The sequence below is a fragment of the Crocuta crocuta genome, unplaced genomic scaffold (genome assembly GCF_008692635.1).
Source record: "Crocuta crocuta isolate KB4526 unplaced genomic scaffold, BGI_CrCroc_1.0 scaffold77, whole genome shotgun sequence".
NCBI lineage: Eukaryota > Metazoa > Chordata > Mammalia > Carnivora > Hyaenidae > Crocuta > Crocuta crocuta.
In genome coordinates, this window is record NW_027532172.1 from 2,790,898 (window position 1) to 2,810,838 (window position 19,941).

The following is a 19,941-nucleotide window of genomic DNA, read 5'->3' on the forward strand; positions in this document are numbered from 1 at the left end:
CACCGGGACCTAAAGCCAGAGAGCATGCTTTTGGAAGCTGACCTGAACATCAAGGTTGCAGACTTTGGCTTCAGCAATCAGTTCACTGTCGGCCATAAGCTGACCACCTTCTGTGGTAGACCCCCTTACACCCAAAGTACAACAGCCTCGCAGTGGATGGGTGGAGCCTGGAGCCACCCTCTATACAAGGACTGTCCAGTGACCAGCAGGTCCCTGCCTTGACAGGACTTCAGGGAGCTGTGAGAGTGGGTGCTGAGCAGAATATACCACGTTCCCCTTTCCCTGTCTGGAAACCTACTAGAGAAATTCCTGACCCTCAGTCCCAGTGAGAGAAGCGCTTTAGAGGAAACCATGAAGGACCCATGGATGAACATGGTCCATGAATTGGAACTAATAAAGCCCTACAGTGAGCCAGTCCCTGACTACAAGGAGCCCTGGCAGAACTGAGGTGACGTTACCCGTGGGCTATGGGTGGGACCAGATCCCAGGACCTGCTGCTGGGCCAGAATTAAAAGTGATGGCCAACTACCTGATCCTAGGCTGCAAGAGCCCCATGGTAGAGGGTGGACCGTTGCTGCAAAGCCTCTGCCTTCAGCTGATCCTGCCAGTGGCTGCTGTCCTTCCCCCTCCCACACGCGTCAGCCCAGGGTCTCCGCCAACCCAGGGGAGGATGGTCTCGGTGAGCCTGCCGCTCCCACCTTTGCTGTGCTCTGTAACTCTGAAAGTTAGTGGCCTGGGGAGAAGGCCTGGGAGTCAGTGGAAGGCCAGCAGCCCAGCCAAAGTGCCTGCCAGTCCCCCACCAGGAGACAAGGACCATCCCTCTCCCCAGCGTGGCCTGGGGCCTTCCCTGCACCCACAGCATCAGCAGCAGTGGTGACACCCCACACGGAACCAGCTGCCCCCAGGGTTTGTCCTGCAACTGGCAATTCCCTCCATGCTGGGTGGCCCGGTGATGGGACCCCAGCCTCTCCCTCTGGCAACCCCCAGGGCTGACTGGGCTGCTGGGAGCTTCTTCAACTTCCTACTCAGGCAGAAACCCATGTTTCAGGCTACCCAGAAAGAATTGGTGTGGCTCTTAAACCACAGTGAAGCCAATGAACGCTCACATGGTGGATAGCCAAAGAAGGGACAAAACCAAAGACTGTTTTTATATAGGGAGCAAGAAGACCCTGAGCTCCACAGAGCCCAGTGGCAAGTGTGGGAGGTGGGCCAGCGCTGAAGCAAACAGCCGTGGGGATGGGAGTGGGGCAAGGAGCTTGTGTGCGGGGACACTGAGGACCACAGGCAGGGAAGGATGGCAGGTGCAGACTGCCAAGGTGGTCTGGATGGGATTCAAATCAAGGGAGTACCTGTGCTTCCATAGCATTCAAAAGCACTGAATCAAAAAATAATGGTGAGCTTAAAGGATGGCTGGGTGCCACCGGGGAGATAAGAGGAGAGGCTGGCCCTGGCTGTAGGCAGGTCCTCTGTCCCAACCTGGGTGAATCTTCAGAGACTGGACGGTCGTCCTGGGGTACTTCTCCCCTCCTGTTCTTCTCTCTCATCTTCTGTGTTTATCAAGGAGGGGAGATGCTTCTGTAGAAATAAACACAATAAAAAAAATTTAATGGGAAAGGATTTACATCTATTTTCTTTTTTTTTAAGATGAGGAGGAGGACTTATTGGTGAGCATGAATAGGGAGGAGCAGTGCCAAGGTTCTCAGGAGCACAGAGCCTTCCATTTGTCCAAGGGACCATGATCAGGGGGTTGATCCCGCAGCCATCTGGGGTGAGCCGATTTTCAGCCACCATGTCGTCAAACTCGTCTGTGTTAAACTTAGTAAAGCCCCACTTCTTAGAAATGTGGATTTTCGGGCAGCCAGAGAACTTGAACTTGGCCCTACGTAGGGCCTCAATCACATGCTCCTTGTTCTGCAACTTGGTACGAATGGACATGATCACTTGGCCAATGTGGACCCTGGCCACTATGCCCTGGGGCTTTCCAAAGGTACCCCACCTACCTGTTTGGAGGTAGCTTGAGGCCAAACCTCAATGTCCATTGGAAAGGGCCGTCTCCAAGGTACCTTAGGGCAACCCGTACAACCACCAAGGAGGCTGCTGTTTGCAGCCATTGCACACTGGGCTCCCATGGGGAAAGAGCACATTTGGCTTACTCGGCTGCATTGACATCTATTTTCTGAGATGCCTTTAAATTTTTTTTAATGTTTATTTACTTCTGAGAGAGAGAGAAAAAGAGCAAGACAGAAAGAGTGAGGGAGGGAGGGGCAGAGAAAGAGGGAGAAACAGAATCCAAAACAGGCTCCAGGCGCTGAGTTGTCAGCACAGAGCCTGACACGGGACTCAAACTCGCAAACCGTGAGATCACGACCTGAGCAGAAGTTAGGTCCTTAAAGGACTGAGCCACCCAAGTGCAACTGACTTGCTTTTACTGCTGGATTGTGGGAGGTGATTATCGATATGACTGGTTATCATTCGTGTTTGTCTCAGAGAACACAGGGTTGTCACTTCCTTAGCAGGTTTGATAATTGTAATATTAACACCAACAATTAACAGTAGCATTTACTAGTGGCCCTGTCTTTCTACACCATTTCAATTCCTTTTAGGTAAAAGTGCCCATTTACCAGACTAGGAAGGTTGAATGGGGTTAAGCAGTTTGTACAATCGCAGAGTTGGTGAGTGGCAAACCCTGTGTGAGGAGCATGGGCTTTGGATCCCGCATCTATGGTCTCCCTTGGCTCAGGTCTGAGGCCTCAGCAGTCCTGGTTTTGACATCCTCTTGAGGTTGTTACATGAAGTATGTTAATTAATGGATAATTCAGTAATACAAGCGATGGAACCAACCACTTGTGCGGTAATCTTCAGAGCTTCTTGTGAATTCACTTGCTTGCAGGCCCCTAACTCCTCTGCATTATCAGGGCACACTCCTGAGTACAATTCTACCTCAAAAAATGTGAAAGAAAAATGAAGTTGTCAGGAGTGCTGGAAACAGAGGTTGTATGGAGCCCTGTTCTGCCCGAGGGACAGTACCTTGTAGGCCCTTTAGCACACAAGTGGAGCCCCTGGTGTGGGAGCCTGATTTAAATCTAAACAGATCTACGGTGGTGCCTAGCAGGGTGGCCTTCCCGCTCTTCTCCTGCCCCGTGTCAAAATCTTACGAGCTAGAGAGCAAATATAGAGTGATGTCTTGCAGATGAACTCTTGTATATTTAAAATTCACTTACTGGACTCAGGAGCCCTTTCCCCTATCCCAGTCCTTTTTATTCACGTACAAGTTACCTAGAACTCGCCTGAGTACACCAACTCGCTCCAGAGCTGCTGGGTCACATCTCTGCTCAGGCACCCACTGCTATGGCAGATCTATATTCTCTCAGGCATGGGGGACAGCTCATTTAGGATGAGATCTGAGCTTTTTCCAGAGGCATGCTGCTTGGTGAGGTCACTGAAGAGTTCTGGAAGGGTCCTTGATTGAAAATTTGGAGGGAGTTCTTTTTTGGCATCTCCCCTGGGTTGAGGTGCCATCGTGTGGCCTAAGCCTTCTCAATTGTCATAGTCCTGGCACATAACAGTGCTCCACAAATAGTGTTTCCCCTTTTTTCCTGCAAGGGAGTTACAAAAGAGGAATTGCAAGGAAATTTCAGAAGAGACTGCTATGTATAGCCAAGGTGAGGGTCGGGAATGTTTTGTGGATGAGGCAGATTTAAAGCTGAGGCCTGACCAGAACTTTTAGAATCCTAAGTCCTCATGTGAGGGCCATCATTTTTTTTTTTCCATTGCAGCTGCTCGTGCCGGTTTCCAGGCTGCTTGTGGTTGGAGGGCTGTTTTGAGCTTGTGTATGACACAAGAATATCTTAACATTTTCAAAATTGAGCATCTTAATTTTTTTAAATGTTTATTTATTTGAGAGCACAGGCGTGAGTGGTGGAGGAGCAGAGAGAGAGAGAGAGAGAGAGAGAGAGAGGTAGGGAGAATCCCAAGCAGGCTCCATGCTGTCACCAAAGAGCCCAACTCAGGGCTCAATCCCATGTACTGTGAGATCATTACCTGAACTGACATCAAGAGTCAGATGCTCAACCAAATGAGTCACCCAGCAGCTCAAGCTGGGCATCTTTAAATTCCCTACTTCCGTTACTTCTAATTGCATTGCATATGGGCCAGAAATGTTAATTGTCCAATCTTTGTCCTTCTTTATTTACTAAATATGTATATTTTTTGTTTTTAAAATATAATCAAAGGTACTTCTTTTTCTTTGAAGTTGGCTTCGTTTCTAAACATTCACTTGGTTAAGACTTTCTTTTGGGTGTATGCAGATCAGTTACATTTTCATTGTTTTGTATGCTTTTGTGTTTTTTTAAACCATTTTGGGCCCTTCATTCTCTCTTAAAACATTTCCTTCCATGTCTCCCATGCTCTAGATTCTATGATTTACTATCTATTTCTCAGTTAAGATGCTTTCAGCTCTAGATACCAGAAAATCTGGGGCACCTGGGTGGCTCAGTCGGTTAAGCATCCGACTTTGGCTCAGGTCATGATCTCACGGTTCATGGGTTCAAGCCCCCATGTCGTGCTCTGTGCTGACTGCTCAGGGCCTGAAGCCTGCTTCAGATTCTGTGTCTCCTTCTCTCTCTGGCCCTCCCCTGCTCATGTGTTTGCTCTAACAAAAATAAATATTTTTAAAAAAAATCTGACACACAATAGGATGAACAAGCAAGGAGAGGAGAGAGGCCAAAAAGGTAGGCAGGGGCCAGGTTATCTGGTATCCAAGCTTTTATTTTATAGCAATGAGAAGTCAGTAAGATGGTTTAATGGGTATAGGAAAGAGTGGAGGGGGAGTGGGGATGTGTGTGGGGTGGGGGTTGGCGTTAACATATATCATGTTTTTCTTTTTTTTAAAGTTTATTTAATTTTGAGAGAGAGAGAGAGAGAGCGAGCATGTGGGAGAGGCAGAGAGGGAGGGAGAGAGAGAGTCCCAAGCAGGCTCCATGCTGTCAGCACATAGTCTGATGTGGGTCTCGATTCAACAAACCATGAGACCATGACCTGAGCCAAAATCAACAGTCAGCGGCTTAACCGACTGAGCCACCCAGGCGCCCCTGTTTTTCATGTGTTTTTAATGGAGCCCTGGAGATGCTGACTGGAGAATGGACTGCTAGTTTGGAAGGCAGTCTTTGCGGAAGACCAGTAAGAGAGAATGGTGGCTGAAACTGGTTGTAGAAATGGATGCAATGAGAAGAGGCTGCAATCAGGATGCATGCCAAGACAACCTGCTGGAGGACTGCGTGTTGGGTGAGATGATGGCTCCTGAGTGCTCCCCTCAGAAAAGAGTCCCAGGCCTAGGGGTTCTTGGTAGATAGATGGTATTCAAAGGGGGGAGCCTCTGTAGGTTCACTCTGACAGAGCCCACAGAAAGAGAAGGGGGCTGAGAATCCCAGAGATCTGATGAAGAAGGAGGCGCAATAAGAGGAAGACAGAGTAAGATGGGAGGGAATTGGGGGTGGAGGGGCTTGGGAATCCAGAGGAAAGGAGGAACAAGTGCTCAATCGTGTTTCAAATGCAGCTATAAGACCAAGAGAACAAAAACTGAATCTTGAATTTAGCAAAATGGAAATCATTGGTGATCCCATGAAAGCCATTTCAGCAAAGTGGTGTGGAGGGAAGCTGGAATGGAATGGGTTCAGGAGAGGAGAGGTAGCCTGAATGGAGCAGAGGAAAATGGGCAATGGAGAGGACTCTGGGGTCAAAGGACGTCTGTGTTTAATGCACATTAGGGCACCTTTGTATGCTGATGTTCTCAAGGGATCTTTACTGACACAGGACAACAGAACTCTGAGGTCATAATCTGAAAGACTTTCTCAGCCCCCTTGAAGTTATAGCTGTAATGTTTAAAATCACTGGTATTTAGGGTGCCTGGGTGGCTCAGTCGGTTAAGCATCCGACTTTGGCTCAGGTCATGATCTCACGGTTTGTGCGTTTGAGCCCCACATTGGGCTCTGTGCTGACAGCTCAGAGCCTGGAGCCTGCTTCGGATACTGTGTCTCCCTCTCTTTCTGCCCCTCCTCTGTTCGCACTCTGTCTCTCTCTCTCTCTCTCAAAAATAAATAGATATTAAAAAAAAAAATTTTTTTTAAATCACTGGGATTTGGGCGCACCTGGATGGCTTCGTTGGTTAAGCACCTGACTTCAGCTCAGGTCATGATTTCATGGTTTGTGGGTTTGAGCCCCACATGGGGCTATCTGCTATCAGCACAGAGCCCTCTTCAGATCCTCTGTCCTCCTCCTTCCCCCGTTATGTGCACTCTCTCTCTCAAAACAAATAATCTTAAAAAATATATTAAAAAAATAAAATAGGATTTTTGCCTTCTATTTCATAATACATAGAATATACCCCCAATTAATGTTTTCCTGGAAGAATGTTTTTGTTTTTATTTTTATTTTTTTTTATTTTTATTTTTTTTTAAATATTTTTATTTATTTCTAGTAGAGAGAGAGAGAGAGACAGCGTGAGCAGGGGAGGGTCAGAGAGAGAGGGAGTCACAGACTGAAACAGGCTCCAGGCTCTGAGCTGGCAGTCAGCACAGAGCCCGACGCGGGGCTCGAACCCACGAACCGCGAGATCATGACCCAAGCGAAAGTCGGACGCTTAACCGACTAAGCCACCCAGGCGCCCCTGTTTTTGTTTTTAATACACAGCATAGCAGTTATTTCTCTCTCAACATTGTTAGCTGATGTGTATATAAAAGTTTCTATTGAGTCTTCAAAAAAATACATTTTAAATGGTTTGAGAAAAAGTTTCATGTCGCTTCCAAATACAACCCGCAGGCCAATCACACTAGTCACTTTGCAAATCTCTGGAGGGCAAGATGTACGATATCTGATGCTATTGATCTACAAGTAGCCACTGCTACTGCATGCAAAGCAACTTTATGCTATTGACTATATTATATTTTTAATTTAATTTTTTAGTAAACTCTACCCCCAACACGAGGCTCTAACTCCTGACCCTGAGATCAAGGGGCTCTAGCGACTGAGCCAGCCAGATGCCACAAAATTGATGGACTTGCTATGCCTTATATTTTTTTCTATTTAAAATAATGGAAACTAAATTCTCCTTAGAGTTTCTTCTTAGAGAAAGTCTGACACTTCAGATTATGAACAATCACTAATGGCATATGACTTTCCAGCCTTGTCTTAGGCTTAAGTTTCCAATTACTTACCTTGGAAATGACTTTCACTTCTTCCAGATCTTCTAACAGTATTGATGCTCCAGAAAGTCCTGCCACAGATAGTTTGCTGTTTTGCACCCTTCCTGCACAGAATTGAAGCTGTGCATAAACTGGTTGGAGATGTGTGCAGCAACGTCGTAATTGGAGTTAATCAGAAAAACTAAGTAGAAAAATGACTTAAGAAAATTATCACTATAACCCCCAACAGCAACAGACTGTTTTAATGATTCTGCAGTTCTGACGGGATATTTAAAAAGGGATATTTAGGGGCACCTGGGTGGCTTAGTAGATTAAGCCACTGACTCCTGATTTGGGCTCAAGTCATGATCTCAGGATTCCTGAGAATGAGCCCTGGTGCGGCTTTGCATTGACAGCGTGGAGCCTGGTTAGGATTCTCCCCGCCCTCTCAAAATAAATATTTAAAAAGGGGGGGGGGTTGCCTGGGTGGCTCAGTCCGTCAAGTGTGGGACTCTGGATTTTGGCTCAGATCACGATTTCAGTTTGTGTCTAGGCCCGGAGCCTGCTTGAGATTCTCTCTCTGCCCCTCCCCTGCTCATGCTCGCTCTCTTTCAAAATACGTATATAAATAAACTAAAAAAAAAAAAAAGATACTTAAAGGGATTCCAAAGGAACCCAGTGGTAGGGCAGAAACTTTCCTCCACAAACTTTCCCGATGTTTTGGGAAAGATGAATGGGAGCCTCTGGTCCAGCTGTCCGGTGTGAATTGGGCCAAGAGGTCCGAAATCGAATAATCAGCCAGTGCTGGGAGTCAGAGAAGTGGCTTGGGCGTGGTGCCCCAACCCCTTAGGAGGTCACTGACCTGAGCGCCAGAATTGTCGTTGTTTCCTATGGGTAGCGTGCAGCACTCGGCGTCTCCACTGTGATGGTTCTTTTCACAGCACCGCACTGGTCCCTCTAAGAGACCGGACAAGGTACTGGCCGGTCAAGCACCCAGAGGTCCAGGAGGCTGCTCTCAAGCAACCACACGACCCGCGGCCCATAGGGCCGACTATGGGAGCCCGGAGAGACAGAGGTGATGGCGGGAAAGGTGGCTTCCAAAAGGCAAGTTCCAGGTTTCCAGGTACCGGTATTTCCATTTTAGCCGACGAGTTTACGTTTCAAATACCGGCTCAGGAGCTTCCGCGTGAACTCCAAACGGCTTCACCAACGGCCAGCCCTTCGCCAGCCGTTAGCCCCACCCCCGCCCGCGGTACTGCGCATGTCCGAGGGGGCGTGGTCAGTGGGGACGGGGCGGGAAGGGAGGGGCGTGAGACGGTGGAAAGGGCGGGGCGTGCTGAGTTCCTGGAGACCAGGTTGCACCCCTAGCCTACTCGCCTCAGGCTTCCGGAGGTGTGGCACTTGCTGACCTTCGAGAAATCCAGCTTTGGCCACAACAAATCGCGCCATCGGAAATTCGTGAAGATGCTGTATCACGATCACAGCTCGAGTCAGGCTGTCCCAGGCCCGCTGGGCCGCGCTGTGTCTCTGGGGGGCGGGGCGGGAGGCGGGGCCTCTCTTCCCAAGAGAAGACTGAGGCTACTTGCAGGGCTGAACGACAACTCCCAGGATGTGCCCGACGTTGGGTACTCATTGAGGTTCAGGGTCTTCTGCTTAGATTTTGTGGGCCTGACACTTTGCTTACCCAATTCCCATTCCAATGTTTTGGAGTAATTGTTTCGTAGGAGCCATTTGGTTGTTTCTGTATCTTGCAGTGTTTTTAGGGATTCCAACCTCACCAAGTCACTATGCACAATAAGTACAATAGCTACCTACTTGTAGCTGTCATGTCTGTCTTCTCCAATGGAGCTCTGAAGAATCCTAATTATTTGTAGCTCCTTTCATTCTCATACGCCTGGGGCCGCTTACAAACTGGGCAGCTCATCTTTGGTCTCATTGACCTTATCCTTTTCATCTATTTTGAAATCTAATTTGCTAATACAATGGACACTGACAGGCATTTTTTAAAAGTTTATTGGGGCGCCTGGGTGGTTCAGTCGGTTAAGCGCCAGACTCTTGGTTTCAGGTCTGGTCATGATCTCACAGTTGGTGGGTTCAAGCCCCATGTTGGGCTTTGTGCTGACAGTGCAGAGCCTGCTTGGGATTTTCTTTCTCTCCCTCTCTCTCTTTCTGTCCGTCCCCCCACCAAATAAATAAATAAACTAAAAAAAGTAAGTTTGTTGCTGAAAAATTCTATTGCCAAGTACTTGTCCTTATGGAAAGAAAAAGGAGAGCTTAAATATATTTATTGAAAACAAACAGTTCATTTTCCTGTCCTGTTTCCCCAGATATTTTGTGCAGTCATATCACTTAAGAAAATAGCAATATTTTATGGAACAAATTATGATCTGTTTTAAATATTGGAAGTCCACAGAATATTTCATTTTGAAATGGGGTGCGGAAAAAAAAGGTGACCATCTCTGAATTGAAATCCTATCTAAGATTTGTTCATGCTTCAACAGTCAATCACTGGGCATTAGCAATAGGCTACATATTGTATAAAGTGGTACTTTCTTTCCTTTTGGGAAGTACTATATTATAAATGAAGTAAGTACATTATGTTTAAATATCAGGAAACTAAAATTCCATATTGAAAAGACTATAAATTGAACAGAATCCTATTTACCAAGCATGCATTCCTCTTCTTCTTCTTCCTCTTTAATTTTAAAAAGAGTGTGTGTGAGGAGGGGAGAGGGGGCAGGTAGAATGTGTGCTGTTACTCAGGCACATGAGTACAATCTTTTCGGATAATTATAAATTTTTTTAATGTTTTATTTATTTCTAGGAGAGAGAGAGAGAGACAGCGTGAGCAGGGGAGGGTCAGAGAGAGAGGGAGTCACAGACTCTGAAACAGGTTCCAGCACAGAGCTGGCAGTCAGCACAGAGCCTGACGCGGGGCCTGAACCCACGAACCGCAAGATCATGACCTAAGCAAAAGTCGGATGCTCAACCGACTAAGCCACCCAGGCGCCCCATCTTTTCGGATAATTATAAAAAATCTTTGAGGCGTGTTGGTGGCTTGGCCAGTTGAGCGTCTGACTGTAGCTCAGGTCATGATCTGTTGTGAGTTCGAGCCCCACATCAGACTCACTGCTGTCAGTGCAGAGCCCGCTTCAGATCCTATGTCCTGTCTCTGTCCCTCCTCTGCTTTCTTTCTCTCTCAAAAATAAAAATAAACATTAAAAAAATAAGGAAATCCTCATATTCTCCTTCCCAGTGCCATTCCCTGCTTTCATTAAGAACCTCACAATTCTCGAGTGTGAAATGGTTTAATAACCTCTTGGGAGTGTTAAGTGATTAAATGAGCTATTACTTAAAATGCCTTCTTACAGAGTAACAAGCCAATAAATTGAAGCTACAGGGACATTATTCGTTAAAATATCAGAGAATCTTGATGCAATGTCCAGCATTCTGAATGATCAAACAGGCTTTTATGTGGAACTTGGGGCCAGTAGGTGTGGCCTGTATCATCTCCGCACAAATCAGGCATCCATTACAGATATGAGGACAGGCAGGTGTAGCTTCACACGCCAGAGGCTCCCAGGACTGCTGTACTTCCTGTAGGGTGAGGTCTCTTTCCCTCTAATTTCTCTGGGACCTCCCAGCTTGCGTTGTTATTGTTTCTCCAGTACTTCCTCCTATCTCTCTGCTCGTGGAGTAGCAGAAGGCTCATAATGAATTCAGGTCTCTCCATTCCTTCAACACTGGCCATGGTTTTCTTTTCTTTCTTTCTTTTTTTTTTTTTTTACAAATAGTTTATTGTCAAGTTGGTTTCCATATAACACCCAGTGCTCATCCCACAAGTGCCCTCCTCCATGCCCGTCTCCCCCTCTCCCCCCGACACCCATCAGTCCTCACTTTGTTCTCAGCATTCAAGAGTCTCTCATGGTTTGCCTCCTTCCCTTTCCCCCACTATTTCCCCCCTTCTTCTCCCCCACGGTCCTCCATTAAGTTCCTCCTAATCCTCCTATACGTGCAAACATATGGTATTTGTCCTTCTCTGCCTGACTTATTTCGCTCAGCATAATACCCTCAAGGTCCATCCATGTTGCTACACATGGCCAGATTTCATTCTTTCTCATTGCCATGTAGTATTCCATCCTATAGATAAACCACATCTTCTTGATCCATTCGTCCGTTGATGGACACGTAGGCTCTCCATGTTTTGGCTATTGTTTCTTGTGCTGCTATTAACATGGGGGTACATGTGCCCCTATGCATCAGCACTCCTGGATCCCTTGGGTAAATTCCTAGCAGTGCTATTGCTGGGTCATAGGGGAGTTCTATTGTTAATTTTTTGAGGAACCTCCTCACTGTTTTCCAGAGGGGCTGCACCAGTTTACATTCCCACCAACAGTGTAGGAGGGTGGCCATGGTTTTCTAAATTTTGCTCTGCCTACTATATTCCTCCTCAATGCATATCCAAAGCTAAGGAAACAATACATTCTATAGATTACTTCTAGTTTCAGAACAAAGATTATTTACAAAGGGGCAACGATGGGTGGTTTGGAACAGGATAAAAAGAAGTATTTTCTTCCTATTTTTTAGAGTTGTACCAAATATTCAATTGTATTGAATTAAAATTGGAAGAAAAAAAGGCAAAACTGACTGTTTACTGTCCCTTCAAGCCCAATTCTATAGAAGTGACTCTTTGTCCTGCTCCCTCAATTCTGCACAGACTTCACGTCAGCACTGTAACCCTGGACTGACTGAACTCACCTGCTGACACACCTGCCTTCCCAACTAGACATTGAGTATCTGCTCCTGCTCATCCTTCTCACCTGTGTCCAAAACACGGCCTAAATCACTGCATTCATAGATGTAGTTAAGGAGTCAGTCACTTGTTTTTTTTTTTTTTTTTAAGTTTGTTTATTTTGAGAGAGAAAGAGAGTGGGAGAGAGAGAATCCAAAGCAGGTTCCTTACTATCAGCACAGAGCCCGAGTCAGGGCTTGATCTCACTAACCACGAGATCTTGATCGGAGCCGAAATCAACAGTCGGATGCTCAACTGACAGAGCCACCCAGGTACCGCAGGAGTCAGTCACTTCTATATCAAGGCCATGGTCTAGTTAGAGAATTGTAACCTCTCATGTCCCTTCTTTGCAAGCATAGCCTTCATGGAGACTGGGACACATTAGTACAAAGGTTGGAAGGGAACTTATTTCTATCACAGAGACAGGGGATGATGACTGGAGCTCAGAGCCTTGGGCAACTTGCAGATGCGTTCAGTCCAAGGGGAGACACCTTCCTATTTACTGGAAACAAGTTTTCAATTCTGGAGAAAGAGAAAGGCTCTACTGACCTGCATATCACAAGATATTTCATGAATAGAAGTAGAACTACAGATGAGTTGAAGAGTGTGACATCCCAGGGACAAGGCCTCTATCAGCTCAGTGTATCACCCGCCTCAGGAAGCTCAGTCTCATCTTTTCTCCCAAATCCCACTCATTGAGCCCATCTCAAACTAGATAGTTGCGTCCCTGATACTGTTGCTGACCTCTCTTCCCATAAGCAATTTTCTCGAGTCCATGCCCTTCTTGTTCTAAAGTCCACTTGGGCTTCTGAGACTCTTCTGCCACATTATCCCCAGGTTTGTACCCCAGAAAAGAGTAGAGATTTTTCAAATCTCCAGGACAAGCCAGCTGAACCCTGCTTCAAAGGGAGCGACTTGGAGCAGGTGACAGCAATCATCAAAAGGCTCTAGGCCTTAGGGTAAAGCCCAGAACTTGGCAGTGGAGCAGACCTCTAACACTGAATGCACTCATTCAACTTTATACATGAGGAGACTCAGCATGGAGAGGCTAGGTGACTTGCCCCCCCCCTTCACATATCCTATGACCTTGCACCCAGGAGTAAAGTGCCTTTCGCACTGCATTGTTCTGTGTGCTTGTCTTCTTCAACCCCTTTACCTGCTAAGATCAGATTGGGATGAACATTGGCTAAGCTCCAGTGTGGAGAGGTGGTTCTCAAACTGTGTTGAACCTTAGAATCACTTGGAGAGCTTAAAATAATTTTGATGTCTGGCTGCACACAAGACCAACTAAGTCATAACTTCTGGGCTGAGTTCCAGGCGACTGGGGTGCTTGAACCAATGCAAGTAGCTTGACTTGTCTGCCCAGGAGTGGGGAAGGGTGGGGAGCGACAAGTGGCCTGGTGGGTCCAGTACCCTTCTGGCATCCTGTGGGCCTATGTTTCTGGTAGGTGGGAGGAGTGAGGCAGGGGAATTGCTTGGCTCGACTGGGATTTAGGACTGTTTACAAGCGGGGCCTGTACCTACCAGAGAATTTTGATGGTCCACAAATTATTTCTGCATCCAGATGAGCAGGACCAACCACTAAGCTCTCTCAATGCTAACATTTGGAAATCAACACCCTCGCTGCTTGGCAACAGAGGAAGAGCTATGTTCCCCAAAACTCCTCCCTGTCCTCTAGGGGGTATTCTGAGAGTGTCTCTGATGGTGCAGACAAATGTCTGCTTTGGGTAAAAGCCAGTGGGTGAGGGGTGGCTGGGTGGCTCAGTTAAGGGCCTGACTCTTGGTTTTTGCTCAGGTCATCTCACGGTTTGTGAGTTCGAGCCCCAAGTTGGGCTCCATGCTGACAGTATGGAGCCTGCTTGGGATTCTCTCTTTCTTCCTCTCTCTCTCTGCCACTCCCCTACTCCTTCTTTCTCCCTCGCCCCCCTCAAAAAAAATATATCTAAATAAACTTTTAAAAAGCCATTGGATGGATGGTTTAAACATAGGTTTGAAAGCTACTGTTTTGGTAAGGTAGAAAACTGCAGTATTTAAAAATGAAAAGCCAATGTTATGGTTTTAGTTCCAAATATACTAAGATGAACTGATAAACTGTTTCTTGCAGACACTTGTAAGAATAAAAGCCTGGGTGGCTGAGTCAGTTGAACGTCCAACTTTGGCTCAGTCATGATCTCAGGGTTCCAGAGTTTGTGCCCCACATCCTACTCACTGCTGTCAGTGTATTTTTTTAAATGTTTTATTTATTAGAGAGAGAGAGAGAGAGAGAGAAACAGCATGAGCAGGGGAGGGTCAGAGAGGGAGACACAGAATCTGAAACAGGCTCTAGGCTCTGAGCTAGCTGTCAGCAGAGCTCAACGGGGGGCTTGAACCCACAAACTGTAAGATCATGACCTGAACCGAAATCAGACGCTTAACTGACTGAGCCACCCAGGCACCCCTCACTGCTGTCAGTGTAAAGCTCACTTTGGATCCTCTGTCCCCTTCTCTCTCTGCCCCTCCCTTGCTTATGTTCTCCCTCTCTCAAAAATAAATGAAACATTAAAAAAAAAATCCACCTAAACTATGAAAAAAAAAAGCCTAAAATGTAATGGATAAAGAACTTTGACATTAATTTATATTTTCCTATGGGGCACCTGGGTGGCTCAGTCGGTTAAGCATCCAATCTCAGCTCAGGTTCCTGAGCTTGAGACATTTGGTGAGCTCCAGCCCTGCTCCAGGCTCTGAGCTCTCTCTCTCCCTCTCTCTCTGCACCTCATAGGATTCTCTCTCTGCCCCTTGCTCACTTACGCTCTCTAAAACTTATATGTTCCTAAGTGTTACGTTCATTATAGTCTGAAACTGGGGCCTATCCATGTATAGGGCAGGACATATATGTATATATGTATCTCTATGTGGCTTTGAGATGTGTGTCCTTATTTGGTAGGTGACAATTCTTCTGCAGCACACATACTTTATTTCCTTTGGAGAAGTTATAACATTTGTTCATCCTAAGTGTAAGCAAAGAAATAATGTTTTGGTGGGTTGGGGCCTCTGTGATGTGCCAAAGAAGAGAGGTAGTTGGCTAAGGGGGCTGGCCCCTGGCTCTCTGGGCTCCTGTTTCGCTTGGACACCTGGGAAGCCCTCATTCATTCTTTACCAAGTAACAGGGGACCTAGAGGAGCGGTGGGAGCGGCTCTAGGTGATGCCCTCCATGCAATTCTCTACATCATAGGCATGGATTACCTTCAAAGATCTCCAAAAAAATTTTTTTTTCTGATTCCTTTAGTTTTCCTAGGCTTCTTGCGAGGGATGCCACAAACTAAATCAGCCTAACAAAAGATTTTATAGAGGGGTACCTGGGTGACTCAGTCAGTTGAGCGACTGACTCTTGATTTTGGCTCAGGTCATGATCTCATGGTTTGTGAGATCGAGCCCCATGTTGGGCTCTGCACTGATAGTGCACGGCCTGCTTGGGATTCTCTCTCTCCCTCTCTCTCTGCCCCTCTCTAGCTCACGCTTTCAATTTAGAGATTTGTGAGCTTTGAATTCTGTGTCTCCCTCTCTCTCTCTTTGCTCTTCCCCTGTTCATGCTCTCTGTCTCAAAAATAAACATTAAAAAAAAAAAAAAAGGAAACACCACACTGGGTGTAAATGATACAGAGTCAGACAACTGTTTAGAAAGACTCTTGAAATAAGGGGAGACAACTTACAAGCGGCTACTTCAGTTCTGCTACCTTTTGAGGATTTGGGGCCAATGACACATGATGGAAACATACTTTCTATCTTCAATTACTGACGACTCTTAGGAGCCTTGCTGCTGAGTTGTCTCCATGATGTAGTGCAGATGTTTTCACAGTATGTCCCCTCGGGTGCCCTGGGGTAGCTTCACTTTCATCTGTTTCATACGAACAGGGGGCAAAGCAGACATTGTTCCAGGACTAACAACACCCAGAAGCCATGGAGGGAGAGAGGGATGAACACGAAAGAAACGATCAAATCCAGTGGCGCAGTAAAGCGATTCTACAGAGAAACGGCGGAAGGAATTCATTGCTTCATGGAACAGTGCTCCCCACTCCCGTGTTACGTGTTTGCATAAAAGAAAAGCAATCTGCTTCTAGAATAGATACTGCAACTCAAAACTTGGATTTTGGTAGGCTGGAGGATTTTTTTTTTTTTTGGAACGCATTGCCCCCTAAAGAGCTGATTTTTATGTTTTGCCTGGAGTAACTTCACTTGAACGGTGTCTGTTTCTGGGAGGGGTAGGAATTAACCAGCACATTCCGGAGTGAAGACCATCTTCCCTTTGCTGAGGACTTGAACTGACCATTCTGATGTAGGAGCACTAAGACTCCAGAATGTAGCCTGGAGAAAAATACATTTTGTTTAAAAAAAAAAAAAAGGACAACAACAAAAAGACCTGCCTTCATTGAAATGCTTTTCTGTTTAGTAGAAACTTCCCAGGGCCACAAAGACTTAGCCTTCTGGGCTGCAAATAAGGCTCCAGTGCTACCAGAGATGGGCAGGTGGGAACTGCCTTCAGGCCTGCAGACAAACCTCTCAGGAGCCCTGGAATTCAGGGAGGGCCTGTCCAAGGAAGGTAGATTCATTCAGTTGGTAGAAATAGTACTATGGATTTTATTTTATTTTATTTTTTAAATTTACATCAAAGTTAGTTAGCATAGAGTACAACGATTGCAGGAGTAGATTCCTCAATGCCCTTTACCCATTTAGCCCACTCCCCATGCATTTTAATCTTTGAAGGTTTAAAAATAATAAATTTAATTTCTGAAGAGGTTGATATATATATGCATGTTTCAAGAACCTAAAAATATAAAAAGACATGGTGATGGGCCTCTTACCACCTCCCTTCTTTGCCCAGGATCCCCTACCCTTCATAGTTAGCCCCTGAGGCTGTTTATGTATATGCAAGTAAATACACGCGCACATATAGGATATATATATATATTTCTCCTTCATTCCTCTCCCATTTAAAAAGTACAGGTGGTGGAGCTCCTGGGTGGCTCAATGGGTTAAGCATCTGACTCTTGATTTCGGCTCAGTCATAATCTCATGATTTATGAGACCGAGCCCCGAGCTGGGCTCTGCATGGCAGTGGGGAGGCTGACGGATTCTCTCTCCCTCTCTCTCTGACCCTCCCTCCTTCTCTTTCTTCCTCAAAAGAAATAAACATTAAAAAATACAAAAATGAAAGCACAAATGCTGGTGGCTCAGTCAATTGCTCAGGTCATGATTCCAGGATCATGGAATTAAGCCCTGAGTCGGGCTCCATGCTGAGCATAGAGCCTGTTTGAGATTCTCTCTCTCTCTCTCTCTCTCTCTAAACAGTACAAATGGTAGTGTACTAGCTAGGCATTGTGTTTTTGGTTTGTTTATTTTTAAAACTTTATTTATTTATTTATTTATTTTGAGAGAGTGCAAGCAGGATAGGGGCAGAGAAAAAAAGGAGACAGAGAATCCAAAGCAGGCTCCAGGCTCCAAGCTGTCAGCACAGAGTATGATGCAGGACTTGAACCCAGAAACTGTGAAATCATGACCTGAGCCAAAGTTGGATACTTAACCAACTGAACCACCCAGGTGCCCCTAGGCACCATTTTAATTTTGTTCCTATTCATTTGACAATGTCTTATAAGTCATTCTAAGCATTCTATCAGTATATAATTTCCTTACCCTTTTCTGCATGGGAATCTACCGAATAGATTTACTAGAATTCATTTTCTAAGTCTACGTTGGAATAAACACTAATATTCAATGATCTTTTGATATTCCAAACAATGCTGGAAGGCATAACCTTGGCCTATGTTATTCTATTACTGATAAATCTATAGGATAAATTTCTTTTTTTAAACTTCTTCAATTTTTAAATGCTCTTTTAAAAAATATATTATTGAGAAAGAGAGAGTGAGAGAGAGCAAGCAAGCAGGGGAGCAGGGGAGGGGCAGAGAGAGAGGGAGACACAGAATCTGAAGCAGGCTCCAGGCTCTGAGCTGTCAGCACGGAGCCCGATGCAAGGCTCGAACCCACAAACTGTGAGGTCATGACCTGAGCTGAAGTCCTTAATGGACTGGGCTACCCAGGCGCCCCTCTACATTGAGATTTATGTTGCGTCTGTATAAGAAGGAAAACTAAGGGGCACCTGGGTGGCTCAATTGGTTGAGCGTCTGACTTCAGCTTAGGTCATGATCTTGTGGTTCACAAGTTCGAGCCCTACATTGGGCTCTGTGCTTACAGATGGGAGCCTGGAGCTTTCTTCAGATTCTGTGTTTCCCTCTCTCTGACCCTACCCTACTCTGTCTCTGTCTCTCTCTCAAAAGTAAATGAAATCATTAAAAAAAAAAAAAGAAGGAAAACTAGGCTACCATTAAATGGATGTCTCTTACGAGGCAACATATATTTCTGTGCAGTGAGAATGTCATGGAGCCTGCTTGAGAGAGCAGATGAGTAACCAAAGCATGGATTTCACTAGAACAGGGGGTCAACAAACTTTTTCTGTAAGGGTCAGATAGCGAATATTTTAGGCTTTATAAGCCGTATGGTCTCTGTCACAATTTTTTGACACTGCCCTTGTAGTGTAAAAGCCTCCACAGATAAAAAGTAAATGAACAGGCATGACTTGTTCCAATAAAGCCACTTTAAAAACAAATAGTGGGCTAGATCTGGTCTGTAGATCATCTATTCTCAACTTTTCTATGAGAGAAGCAGCACGAAATGTTGTGCTATGTGTGTTTCATGAAATCAGCTACCACTCAACATGCACATCTGTATTGTACATTTCATATAACTTTGCAGAGGAGGAAAGCTGATTAATTGGCAGTTATATTTAATGGAGAGAAGCAATAATAGTATTGTGCATTGGGTGCTACGTGTACCCTGAGGTGGGAAGAAGTGTGTGATAACAGCTATTTATTTTTCAGAGAGAAATTTACAACTCTGTGCCCTGTTTTCTTTATATAACCTGTGGAGGGGAATAAAGTTAGGTGCACTACTCTCTCATGTAGAGAAGCAACATATATCTTTGTGGATGTCTAATTCTTTATTTGACCACCATGCTCTAATTCTTCCTCCCCGCACCATGGTTATTATCTTTTAATTGTGTATTGAGATTGGAGGTGTCTCACCATATCTTTTAATATTTAGTGTCTCAAAAGGTATTCTAAAATCTAGCACTGACTGTGTATTCTGTCTTGCCCTCTTGGGAGAGAGATCTGAGTTACTAGTAAGGGTATCTTACTTAGATGAAAAAATATATATATATTTCTATTAGTGATATTTCTATTAATACATACATTAACAGTGTGTTCTAAATAGTGTGTTCATTTGGCCTGCTTTGCTGAAAAACAAACAAAATGCCCGAGTTTTCAATAACCGTATCACACAGAGAAAGGAAATTCACCTCCATGGACTATATGTTTCCTACAACCTGGTTGGACTAAAAAAGCTGAATTACAAGTATTTTTTTCTTTTCTAGAGACAAACTATTAGGTGCGTAGACTTTTTTTTTCATATATTCTCCTTGCAGAAGTGAATCATTTGAGAAAACAGTAAGCTATGATATTTACATTTTTCAATTTCTCAAAAATACAATTAATCTGAACTTTACTTTTGTAGTTGATTAATGGATTCAATACATATTTATTGAATACCTTCTCTGCCAGATATTGCTAAACACTGCGATATGATGGTAAGTAACAGCTCCACATTAACTGGGTAGGGTTCTGCGGAGATGAATTGGGTCCTTTATAGTTGCCTATGGGTGGAATGTTACCCGTTTATATCTCCCTAATAACGTGTGAAAGTGGACAAGTGTGTGTATTTAGGAAGGAAGCTAGAGCTGGAACTACTCATAGGGGTGACAGCGGAGTGTAAACACTAGTGAAGGTCAAGTAAAGATTTGAACTGGGTCTTGAAGAACCAGTACAACTTGAATGGTGGATGCGGCAGAGAGTAGGTGGAAGGGAGGGAGAATATACCAGA

At 45.2% G+C, this 19,941-nt stretch overlaps 1 long non-coding RNA gene and 1 pseudogene across 1 annotated transcript; both read right to left on the bottom strand.

Moving 5' to 3' along the window:
- Window positions 1-1,122: 1,122 nt before the first annotated feature.
- On the bottom strand, window positions 1,123-8,377 carry LOC144242279 (uncharacterized). The gene is made up of 3 exons (XR_013338319.1): window positions 8,041-8,377; window positions 7,212-7,380; window positions 1,123-1,575 (listed from the first exon to the last, which is right to left on the bottom strand). It is a non-coding gene; the product is annotated as an uncharacterized LOC144242279 (long non-coding RNA).
- On the bottom strand, window positions 2,047-2,163 carry LOC144242453 (small nucleolar RNA SNORA70; annotated as a pseudogene).
- Window positions 8,378-19,941: the final 11,564 nt, after the last annotated feature.